Source organism: Myodes glareolus, chromosome 9 (assembly GCF_982192425.1).
Source record: "Myodes glareolus chromosome 9, mMyoGla1.1, whole genome shotgun sequence".
NCBI lineage: Eukaryota > Metazoa > Chordata > Mammalia > Rodentia > Cricetidae > Myodes > Myodes glareolus.
The window spans coordinates 57,309,502-57,321,365 of record NC_142034.1 but is presented as its reverse complement, the minus strand read 5'-3'; positions in this window follow the sequence as shown (position 1 = coordinate 57,321,365).

Sequence of the window (11,864 nt, the reverse complement as noted above, 5' to 3'; positions counted from 1 at the left end):
TCCTGCCTCAGATCTCAAGTTATGTATGAGAATAGCAGTTATCCCATGAGGCACCAAAGGATTAAATAAGACAAGAGAGAGGATGCTGGAAAAATATATTTGCATAGTGTTATCAGTACCCTGGTTGGAAGGTCTCTGCTCCCCTCCCCAAGGAGTGTTGAAATCTAAGTTCCAAGGTGTTAGCATCAGGAGGTAGGGACTCGGAACAGTGATTAGTTTATGAGAACAAACCTCTCCTGAAGAGGATTAGTTCCCTTGTTCAGAGACCCCAGAACAGGCCCTCTCTCTTCGCCATAGGAGACAAGATTATAATCAGTCACTGCCACCTGAGGCCTCTCCACACCACCCTTATGCCATCCTCCACTCCCGTGTTTCAGCCTTTGACTCGTGAGATGTGTGTGACTTTCTGCTAGTTGTAAGTCACTCAGTGTGTGGTCCTTTCTTATTGTGGCTGAATAGTCCAAGGCAGAGGGCATTCAGTAAAATGCAGGCACCATGTTACCTTTGTCCCAGAAAACCCCATGCTACAACCATAACACAAAGGTTCCCAAATCCTCAGGAATAAATCCTAGCTTGAATATGTGAAGCCATAGATAGATTCATCCAGGCGGGACTCTAAGCAGAGAAATGGAACAGCTTGGTACCTGAGCGCAGTCTCTTACCTATGTGTTTTTGCCATTATTAGAGATCCTCTTAGTCATCAGGTGGATTTGTATATGCACATTTGCACTCGGAATTTGGCTCAGAATCCACATGAGAACCCCAAGCATATCATTCTGGAAAGACTCCACCAGCCCTCCTTCACAGGAAAAAGAAGAAAGAGCCCCGTTCAATGTGCCTGCGGGAGAGGGTGTGGCTTTCTGGGACTGAACTCAGAAACCAGAATAAGGATCGGCACCAAGTGAGAGCCACAGACAATGTCAGAGCAAGCTTTCAGGTTCAGCACAATGAAGGGATGAAAGGGGCAGAGGAGACAGTCCCTGAAGAAGTGTGTGTGTGTGTGTGTATGTGTGTGTGTGTGTGTGTGTGTGTGTAAAGGAACAAGCTGAGGAGGGATGTGATGCGGGAGGTGATGTATGCTGTAAATATGTTTTATTGCCATTGGTTAATAAAGAAGTTGATTTCAGCCAATGACTTAACAGAGTAAAGCCAGGCTGAAAGGTATATATATAAAGAGAGAGTAGGCAGAGTCAGTGAAAGACGCGAGCTGCCAGCTAGAACTTTGCCAGTAGGTCACGGACCTTATGGTAAAATATAAAATAATAGGAATGGGTTAATTTAAGATATAAAAGCTTGCTAGGAATACGCTAGAGTCATTGACCAAGCAGTGCTATAATTAATAAAGTTTCTGTGTGAATATTTTGGGTCAGGGCAGCCAGGAACAAACAAGCAGCCTCCGTCTACAGGGATGGGGTGGGTCTAGGCCCACAGGGTTACACAGGCTGCTGGAGAATGAGGTGTGCCTGCTCACTCTGGAGGAGAAAGTAGACGGGTGGGGAATGATGCTCATGTGGGAAGGGCATGGGACAGTTTGCTAAGCCTTTCCCCATAGTCCATGCAAGGCGACACTCTTTCAGTTGTTCACGCAACGAATAGCCACTGAGAACTTCCTGAATGTTATTCTGGGCACTGGGCGGAAGGGTATGCACAGCAGACTGAAGTTCCTTGATTCTAGAGCACTCTTCATGGGAGGAACAGACAGACCGTAAACATGAACAACTTTCGTTAAGATGGTATGCCAGGACCTAGTTAAGAAGTCAAGACACGGGCTGAGGGTTTCATCAGTGGGCTGCACCACCTGATAGTGAGGTCACAGAAGTCATCTCTGGGGAAGGGACATTTACAGTGAGAGATGAAATGCAGAAGGGGAGGCAACCAAGTGAAGATCTGGGACAGAACATGTCAACAGAAGGGAAGAAAAGGCAAGGGCAGAGAGGCCCGTGTGTACTGCAGAGCCAAGGCATTGGTCAGGGTTGGAATATTGAGTGTCCCCCCCAAGCCCCATACTGTGGAGCCTTTGTCCCGAACATGTCACTATTGAGGAAGGGCAGAACCCTTAAGAGGAAAGGCTTAGAGGAACAGAGTTAAGACACTGAAGTTGTGTCTTTGAAGAAGGTATTGGAACCTCAGCCTCTTCCTATTCCTCTCCCTGCTTTCCAGGCACCATGACAAACATCTTATCCCACACACATATCTACCCTGCTGTGCTTCTTCCCAGCAGGCTCAAAGGCAACAAAGCCAAACAGCCACGGACTGAGATACTCAAAGGTATGAGCCAAAATTATCTCTTTCTCTTTGTCAGCCGATTGTGTCAGGTGCTGTGACAGTGAGGGGAAGCCGGCTAATACGCCGTCTCTCTGCTCTCCTTCCTGCTACCCCATTTTTGCCACGTGCGAACTGGTGCTTGCCGTTTAGGCCGCTCCTATTACTTTCTTTGCTAAGTAATTGAGTTCCTTAAATTTTTATGATGGAGCTGGAGAGGTGGCTATGGTTAAGAGCACCTCCTATTGCTCTTTCAGAGGACCTGAATTCTGTCCCCAGCACCCATGTCCAGAGTCTCACAACCTCCTGTAACTCTCCCTCCATGAGATCCAACACCCTCTTCCACCCGAACACATGAGGTTTGTATGAATGCAGACACACACACGTACACAGAAATTAAAAATAAATCAAATATCTTTTGACTTTTTATGATATACAACATCCTTTAAATAATTTGTATCAGTTAAAATGCCATAAAATTCTAGTTTTATAAAATAAACATGAAAACAGTTTACGATATTTTATGGTTTTTAAGGAACAAAAAAAAGTCATAAATCAAGGCAAGCTTAAAATATTTGATGGGTACATCAGAGAGGTGGTCACAGCAAGATGGAGGAAGCTTTGCTATTGGCCTCAGATGTCATCTGACAGTGTTCTTAGTTTGGGGGAGGGTAAAGGCTAGTGACCTGCTGAGTTAATAGACAGCAAAAGGTTTTTATCTAGGGATCACAGGACGTTAGTTCGGACACCAAGGTGGGCAAGGGATGACTATTCCGGGCCTAACACTAGCCTGAGATAAGGTAAGTCGCATCTGGACCTGCAGCATCCCAACCTCTCCAGGTTGGCGTGTTTCTAACTGGTTAATCAGTCTCTGTAGACATGAATCTTTTCGGGAACTCTCATTCACACGTTCTAGACATCTGCTGTGCAAGTCCATGCCAGCAGCTAACAATAGGTTTTTGTGAGCCTAAAAATTTGTTAAGATCTTCTGATAAATGGCTCAGGTGACAAAAAAGTAGTGTGAATGCCACTGTGTTGATGTCACTCCCGATGTGCTCTTCTGACCTGGTTTACTATAGCAAGCCTCCTGATTACCACACTCTTGTTCTGTTTGAAGACTGTGTGTGTGTGTGTGTGTGTGTGTGTGTGTGTGTGTTATTCCCGAGTGTCTCCGTAGCTCCAGGGATGTTTACCCTGGGCCAGTGATTGCTGCCATACATAAACAGTAATTTACTGGATTGGTTAGTGTGGTATCTGCTCTCCCCGCTCTCTTTCTTCTCCCTTGCCCCACTTTAAACTTCCAAGGGTTTCACCTCTTCCTTCCTTACAGACAGTCCACAACTTAAAGCAGCCCAACTTTACAAAGGTGGAAAACCAGCATGAAACCAATAAAAACAGGAGCTGGAATTCTGAGTTCTGATCTTTACCTGCCTGGCCAATGCAGTTTAGTTCTCTCTGCATAGCTGCAGCTCTGGATCAGTTCCCCAACTCTGAGCTGAAACTGACATAAGATGCACTCACTGAGCGGCTAGCATTTTGTATTCAATAGTCTACAGGATACAGGTAACACTGTGAGGCTAAAGCTGATGTTGAGTTATGCTATTTGGCACAATAAAGGTATTTTCAGCTTACAATGGGTTTTTTGGAGTGTGGCTCTGCTGTAAATAGAGAAGCATGCATGCCTGACTTTATCTCTGCAGCCCAAGCTTGTTGAGCACTGGAGGAACCAACTGCAGAAAGGCCTGAAGTTTGGGTGCTGGAAGTTGTAGGCAGCTCCCAAGTAGAGTTCCTGAAGTTTGTTCCTGGCTGGGCCTAGGTGGGAGAAGGAAGAGGCTGCATACAGCCAAACCCTGTGCTGGCTTAACCCTTGAACCCTGTTTACAGGCTCTACACCTGACTAACTCAAAATGGTGACAGAAGGATGGGTTCTAGCCCCAAACTCAATAGAGAGCCTGGTAGGAGACCTAGGTTCTGTGTGTCTCTTGTGCTGTGCTCAGCAATGAACTCAGAACAGATGCCATCAAAGGGTCCATAAAACTAAACACACACACGGGAACTCTGAGTCTCTATGAGAGAAGGTGCTATGTGCAAGTAGTCTGATTTGGGGGGAAGAGTGAAGGCTGTGTCCTTCAGAATGGGGGTGGGAGGGTGGGGTGGGGAACAAGAGCGAGAAGACACAGAGTGGAAATGGTTAGAATTTCAGGGTTGGTGAGGGAGGTCAGCCTCAGGCTCTCCAGTCAGGTGGGAGTATCTCCGTGAAGGCAGCAGAAGCCACATTGCTTCCAGACATGTGGCAGGAGCTGCTGTGAAGGGCACCCGCGGAGTTATGTAGCGACCCGCTTTCCACAGTAGGACAGTTACCTTAAAAAAGGAAAAGGAAGGCAACGAATCTTGGTGAGGATTTAAAAGAGATCCCACCCCTCCTCCACTGCTCATAGGAACAAGAAAGGGTACAGCCACTGTGGGAAACACAATGAGAGTCCCCAAAAATCAAGCCCAGGACATCACAAGATCCTGCCATTCCATTTAGGATGTATATCCAGACGGATGGGGGAGGAGCACAGACACATACCTATTCACCCATGGTTATGCCATCACTATTGTAAATAGCCAAAGGTGGACAAAATCCGCAAGCTAGTAGATGAACAAGATGCAAGGCACAAAAGAATGCTGTTCATCCCTAAAAGAAAGGGCTATCTGATACATTCTGTGACAGGAATGGACCCCAAGGACGGTGTGCAAAGTAAGTCAGTTAGAGGGATCAGCATCCGGTGTTTTCATTTCTGTCTAGAGTTGTTCAATTCATAGCGATAGGAATTGAAACGGGGGCTTCCGGGAACACAAAGTTCAGCTGGGGAGGACCAGATGTTCTAGAGATGGACGGTGATAAGCTTACACATAGCCATGTGCCCCACACACCTGAAAACGGTTCCAATGGTGAGTTGGGAGGGGGTGCATTTTACCACAATTTAAATAAAATTTTGATATAAGGTATTTTTAATTAAAACGAGAATTAAGAAAGAAAACAACGTGGTCCTCTATGTTTACATGAGCAAAGGACAGAACAGAGGGAAGAATGGTCCTTGAGTTTAAGGCAGAACTGTCACCTGGAACATCTCACTGGCACTGTTAACCTGCCTGCTGAGCGACCTTAGGCAGACCTCTTCACTGCCTCCCTGCTCCTGTTCCACCTGAACATGAACGAATGCCCACTGTACTTAGTGCACAACCCTAGTTCCTATCTGCAGGTGAATGGGAAGGAGATGCTTTGAAAGCTTTAGAACAGCCCATGGGGAGTGAGAAAAGAAAGCCAGGGGAGGGATGGAGAGGTTGTAGAGGAGCAGGAGGCCCTGGGCATGGGTTCTAGGGGCCCAGGCAGCCTCTGGGTTCTTTTCAGTAGCCTAACAGAGGAAGAAGGACAGGCTTTGAAGATTGACAGGCTCAATCACTCAGAGTGAATAAACACATTTCTGAAAATACCCTGAGTCTCAGCCTGGGGAAAAGGAGAAGTAAATGAAGATTGATCTCAGATCATTGATCTGGTGCTGTCCCCTGGGCCATGTGTGAGTGCGCAGGCTCACATGGAAAGGTATTGGCACTTCAGTGTTCATTCGGTCTTTTCATAGGACTTTCAGGACAGTATCTGATTGCTACTAAAAGGTTTACACACCTTTTAAAATCTGTTTATCTTGGGTCTTTATTTGAGAGAGCAGGGCTCAGGCTCATCAGCTCCAGTTTCCAGCAATGTCTAGTTCAAGAGTCAGCACAACCCACTGCCGTGTTTTGTAAATAAAGTTTTATTGGAACACAGACGCACCCATTCACTTTTATTTCATCTATGGTCATAATGTCAGATTCGAACGGTTGTAATAGTGACTACAATGTGTAGCATGTCTGGCCCACAAAACCCATTACTGTCTGATCTAGTACAAAAAGAGCTTGAAGACCCCAGTCCAACTTAATTACGTAGCTATTTGTATGTGTGTATGTGTGTGTGTATTCACTAAATGCTCTCTGTTATAGGTAATATGAGTTTTTCAGTGACATAAATTGAAGTATTGAGAAGTAGTTTAGTGAAAAGGCAAAGTATATAGCATTAACAAATAGATACCCTAGTGTTGTCTGATATGTAGATGTAGGTACAACTGTGGCATATGTGTAACTGGGTCTTACTGAGTCCCAGATTGTGGAAATGAGGAAAGCCAAGGGATGAGGAAGTTGATCACAGAGAGCCATGTTGGTAAGGAAAGGAAAAATTTTTGGTTGGGCCCCAGAGATGGAAAGAGGGCTCGATGCATCTTGATGGACTGAGGAGGGATGGGAGGCTGCTGTGAAAGGGTTAGGGATGGCGTGCTGATGCACATCTGTAATCCAGCACCCAGAGGGTGTGGGGTGGGGGTGAGAAGTGGCTAAAGACAGTTTTCCCTTCTGGAAAGTCAAGGCTGAAAGACTGGAGATATAAGTGACAAGGTTTACAGTGTATGCTCTTGAGTTCACAACTATGGACTTAATCTTTTCAATAGCATTGTGAACTAGGGATTAAAAGGAAAAAAAATGAAAGAAAGAAAGAAAGAAAGAAAGGAAGGAAGGAAGGAAGGAAGGAAGGAAGGAAGGAAGGAAGAAAGAAAGAAAGAAAGAAAGAAAGAAAGAAAGAAAGAAAGAAAGAAAGAAAGAAAGAAAGGGCCAGTGACCTGCTCATGGTCACAAGGCAGTAACTGGCACCATCAGGCACCCTGCACTGTGACAAGGCAGGGATACCTGATGAACAGGACAGCAGGGCCAGCCCCACCCAGGAGGTGACTGGGACTTGGTCATTCACAGAGTCAGATCAGGAAACTGTGATGCAGGATCAGCTGAGCGCATGGCTGGCCCATCCCTGCCTCAACCACAATTGGCAATTAGGATCTAAGGTCATGGAGAAGCAGTCGTTCTGTGACATCATAGGGTGATGTCAGGTAATGGTGGCTTTGTCAAAGGACAAAAGTCTCCTTTGCTGAGAAGAGGCAGAGCTCTGAGGCAAGAGCAAGAAGACAAACCCCTCTGAACCACGGGGTGACTAAAGCCTTGGAAACCTAAGAAACCGGAGACAGAGACTTTAGATGAGCAAGCCTGGAGGCTAGGCTAGGGACTGGGTACTAGCCATGCCTGCTGTAAACGCTGAGCTCATGGCACAGAAAGCAAACCTGCCATCTAGTGTACCAAGTACCCACACTATCACTTCCCTGGTTTTGAGTTTATCCCATTGTATTTACCAGTCATTTGAGATTACCAATTCATGTTCTTCTTAAATATTAGCTAACGTGTATTAACTGTGGCCTAAGATCTGCATTTGATCCTCCACACTTAACGAGTGATCAGTAGTATTTTTAATAATAATATGCGTAGATTTTGTTTTTAATTTTAAGCATATTTTTGTCTTTAACTTTCTGAGGTGGGGATCTCATTATTTAGCCAGAGTGAATTTGAATGTACTATCCTCCTGCCTAAACCTCCTGAGAGCTGGAATATATGTGTGCCCCACAATACCTGGAAAAATGTGATGCATCTCAAGGCTGTACATTCTGGGGGTCATTTGGGGTTATCTACTCATGGTCTATGAGCCCTTTGGCTTGGCGATGGAAAGAATGTCCAGCCTGAACCCAGGCAAGGGGAGGCCTGCCTTTTTAGCTTTTCTTTCAGTGAAGCCAGGACAACAAATTGGTTCTCAGCATCCTTGGGACGGGCACTTTCCTCCTGGCGCATGGTGATATATATGGTAGACCACCTTGGATGGGGTACTAACATTTTACAATTATCCGTGTCTCTGAGGAATGGGTTTGGAGGCTTGGCCATTCTGGCTAAACCACTGTTTGACATGAGAGGCTCTCCAAACAGATCTTCTGGCTGTTTTTCTAGGCTGTGAATTGAATTATGTCTGCCAGCTTCATACAATGAAGTCCTAAACCCCAGAACCTTACAACATGATCACATTTGGAAGTGCAACCCTTGGAGACACAATTAATAAAGACGGGATTTAACTCCAATTGAGTGGTCCCCAGTCCACAGAGTCACATGCACAGGAACAACAGGAAGACGAAAGCAGAGGTCAGCACGATGCCTCCTCCCAGGAACCGCGGAGAGGCTACCGACCAGCAGAAGCCATGAGAGGAAGGAACGCCTTCTCCTTGGAGCCATCCCTGACAATGCTATTCACAGACTTTCAGTCAACAAGCTGGGAAACAACACGCGACTGTCATTTAGGCCACTGTATTGAGCTTACTTTTTGAAGCAGCAGCGGAGGGTGTCGTGCTGGTGAGTGACCCGATGAATTTCATCTCAGGGGTGCAGAGAGGTGAGTGTCTGCTAACACAGGGGGCCGCCAGCTGTTCTTGGTTGGGTCAGGTGAGCTTTTCTTGCTGATGAGTTGTCCCAGATCCAGGGTGGGAACCCCGAGTATTTTCCATTCCTTCACGCCTCTCTGTCTGCCTGGTCTTGACTTCTGCCTCCTCTTTCCAACCTGCCCGTCTCCCCAGCCCTCAGTCACCCAGCTTTTTATCAAGTATCCCATCGGTCTCTCCCAGCTGTGCAAATACCTACACTGACTTAACACACAGGAGAGGCCACATCAGGGAACAGGATCAAAGAAGCCACCAGGAAGAGCAGAGGGGCGGCTTGTGGTTTGGTCAGTCTCCTGGTGCCTACAGTTTGTCATGTGCAATGTGGCTGTGGCCGTGAGGAGAGAATGTCAAGCTGCAGAACCAGGAAGACAATGTGACCCACTCTTGGGAGTAAGGAAAGAGAGAGCTCTGAATCATCAGGGTGATTACCCACAAACTGATGCTACTGGTTTCTGCATTCCCAGACCGTCTGTGGCTTCAAGTCTGCTCTTTTTGTTTTTAAATATGTCATAGTTTTCAACTAGAAATGAAGAGTGTGTATGTGTGTGTGTGTGAGTGTGTGTGTGTGTGAGTGTGTGTGTGTGTGTGTGTGTGTGTAAGACAGAGAGACAGAGAGAAGGAGATAAACAGAAACAGAAAATGGCACTCCGAGCTCTCTGTAACTGATAAATCTTCTCTGTGATTGAGGAGTCTACATATGTAGACTCAATTAACCTCAGAATAAAAATATTTTGAAATTTTTTTCAAGTTAGTGTAGATACAGATTTCTTTTTTTTTTTTTCTTTTTAGACAGGATGTCTCTGTGTAGCCCTGGCTGTCCTGGAATTCTCTCCACCAGACTTTTATTCTTGTCATCATCCCCTAGAGAATACAATATTACAAGCATATCCATGACGTAGATAATGCATTGGGTATTAGAAGTAATCTAGAGATGGTTTAAAGCAGTGATTCTCAACCTGTGGGTCACAACCCCTTTTGGGGGTAGAGTTAAATGATCCCTTCACAGGGTTCACCCTCAGAAAATACAGGTATGTGTATTACGATTCTTAGTAGTAGCAAAGTTACAGTTATGAAGTAGCAATGAAAATAATTTTATGGCTGGGGACCCCACACTTAAGGAACTACATTTAATGGCAGCAGCAATGGGAAGATTGAGAACCTCCCAAGTATAGGATGCATGCAGATGCCATAAAAAAAAAATTGAGCCTATTTGTACAAGGGACTTGAGCTTTCCCCAGATCGTAGCACCTTCCATGGTTCTAGAACTCATGACCATGGATACTGAGGGACATCTGTAGTTCTACCGCTGCTGTGGAGATGGCACTGAACAAAGCTGGCCAGAAAACAGGGCAGCATGGACCAGCTTTCCTGTTACCAACTTCCTGTGACATGGCATGCTAGGTAACAGGTCATTGTCCAACCGTCTTGCTCGACCAAGACCAAGGGATTTCCTAACATGTAGAAATTTTAGCACTACATGTAGAATTATTCGCCCTACCTAGCCAGCCGCCCCCACACACATACAGAGAGAGAAAGAGAGAGAGGGAGGGAGAGAGAGAGAAAGAACCTGTATACAGCTAGATTGGCCAGAAGGCGTCAGCCATGCCACGCACAGCCACAGCCACAGCAGAGGAGTCTACTTGCCATCACTCTTTGTGTGACAAATGGAAGAGCCCTGGCTTCCCCAGCAAGGAGGCATCCCACATGGGTGAGCCGTCCCTGAGGGTATAATAAAAGGAATGCAATACTGGTCCAGAGGCTTACTCCAGGTACTTCTGTCTTTGGGATGCTTCAATTTGGCTACGTGGCTTAGATCAAATATTTTTATTTTTACAATTTATTTATTATGTGTTATACAGTGTTCTGCCTTCATGTATGGCTGCAGGCCAGAAGAGGGCGCCAGATCTCATTACAGATGGTCATGAGCCACCATGCGGCTGCTGAGAATTGAACTCAGGACCTTTGGAAGAGCAGGAAGTGCTCTTAACCTCTGAGTCATCTCTCCAGCCCCCTTGAATCAAATCTTAAGGTGCTTTGGATCCTGAAATCTCTGGCTTGTGTTGTGCCTCCACTCTCCTTCCCCAACAGTTTCCTGCAAGTTTCTCTCCCTTCAAAGCTTATTTTACACATAGAAAACGACGTGAACTAAATGAGAACCTTCTCTTTATTCTCATTCTTTGTGGAAAATGGGGAATAGAAACTATTTACTTCGTCTGTGTGGGAAAACCGAAGCTTGGAAAGAGTCAGTTCCTCATCTGAGGCTTCCCCCTGAATGGGGACAGAGCCATGCTCACCTGTGTGACTCTGCTGAGGGGACTGGGCTATGCATTTCTCTCATGTGATCTTCAGTTTGTTCATCTTGTAAGTAACCACCATGATAAAAAAAAAATCTGTATGGGCAGATTGGCATCATCCACCATGAGATATTAAACAAGTAAAGAACTAGTTGGTGTGGGAAACAGTCACTGGAGCGGGCAAAGACCTTTGGGCTCGTGCTTGGTGTCATTGGCTCATACTGAATACAGTGCCGACAGAAGGAAGAGAACCGTCTCACCCTATCCTTTCTCCGTCTCTCCACCTCCCCATCTGCTCTTATCTCTCCTGTCCATCATTTTAAGGAACTTACACCCTTCAGAAATCGAGTAGAGAATTCAAAAGGCAAACACAATACTGGCTAGTGTTGAACAAGCAACCCTTACAGCACCATTTCCAAATCTACAGGTGTCAACCGGCTCTTATCCATCTGGGGAAGGGGCGACAGGAGTGAGAGAGATAACAGGGTACAGGGTATTCAATAATTTAGAATTTATTATAAATACATAGGAGCCAGGCAGTGGTGACACACGCCTTTAATCCCAGTACTCAGGAAGCAGAAGCAAGAGGATCTCTGTGGAGTTCTAGCCCAACCTGGTCTACAGAGTAAGTTCCAGGACAACCAAGGCTACCCAGAGAAACCCTGTCTCAAAAAACTAAAAAATAAAAAAATAAAGAAAAAAAGCAAGTAAAACAGAACAAAAAACTCACAAATGAACAAAGAACAAATGTGATTAATTTTTAAATCCCTCCTTTTCCTACCAGGAAGAGGAGGGCGGAAATCACGGGAGAAGGCAAGCCCTGCACTCTCACAGTAGGTGTGGACTCCATTCTCAGGAATTCGGGGCCTTCAGGCTGGCTGACTCTCACATCAGAGAACAAGAGCGGCATCCTCTTCCAGGGTCACAGGAC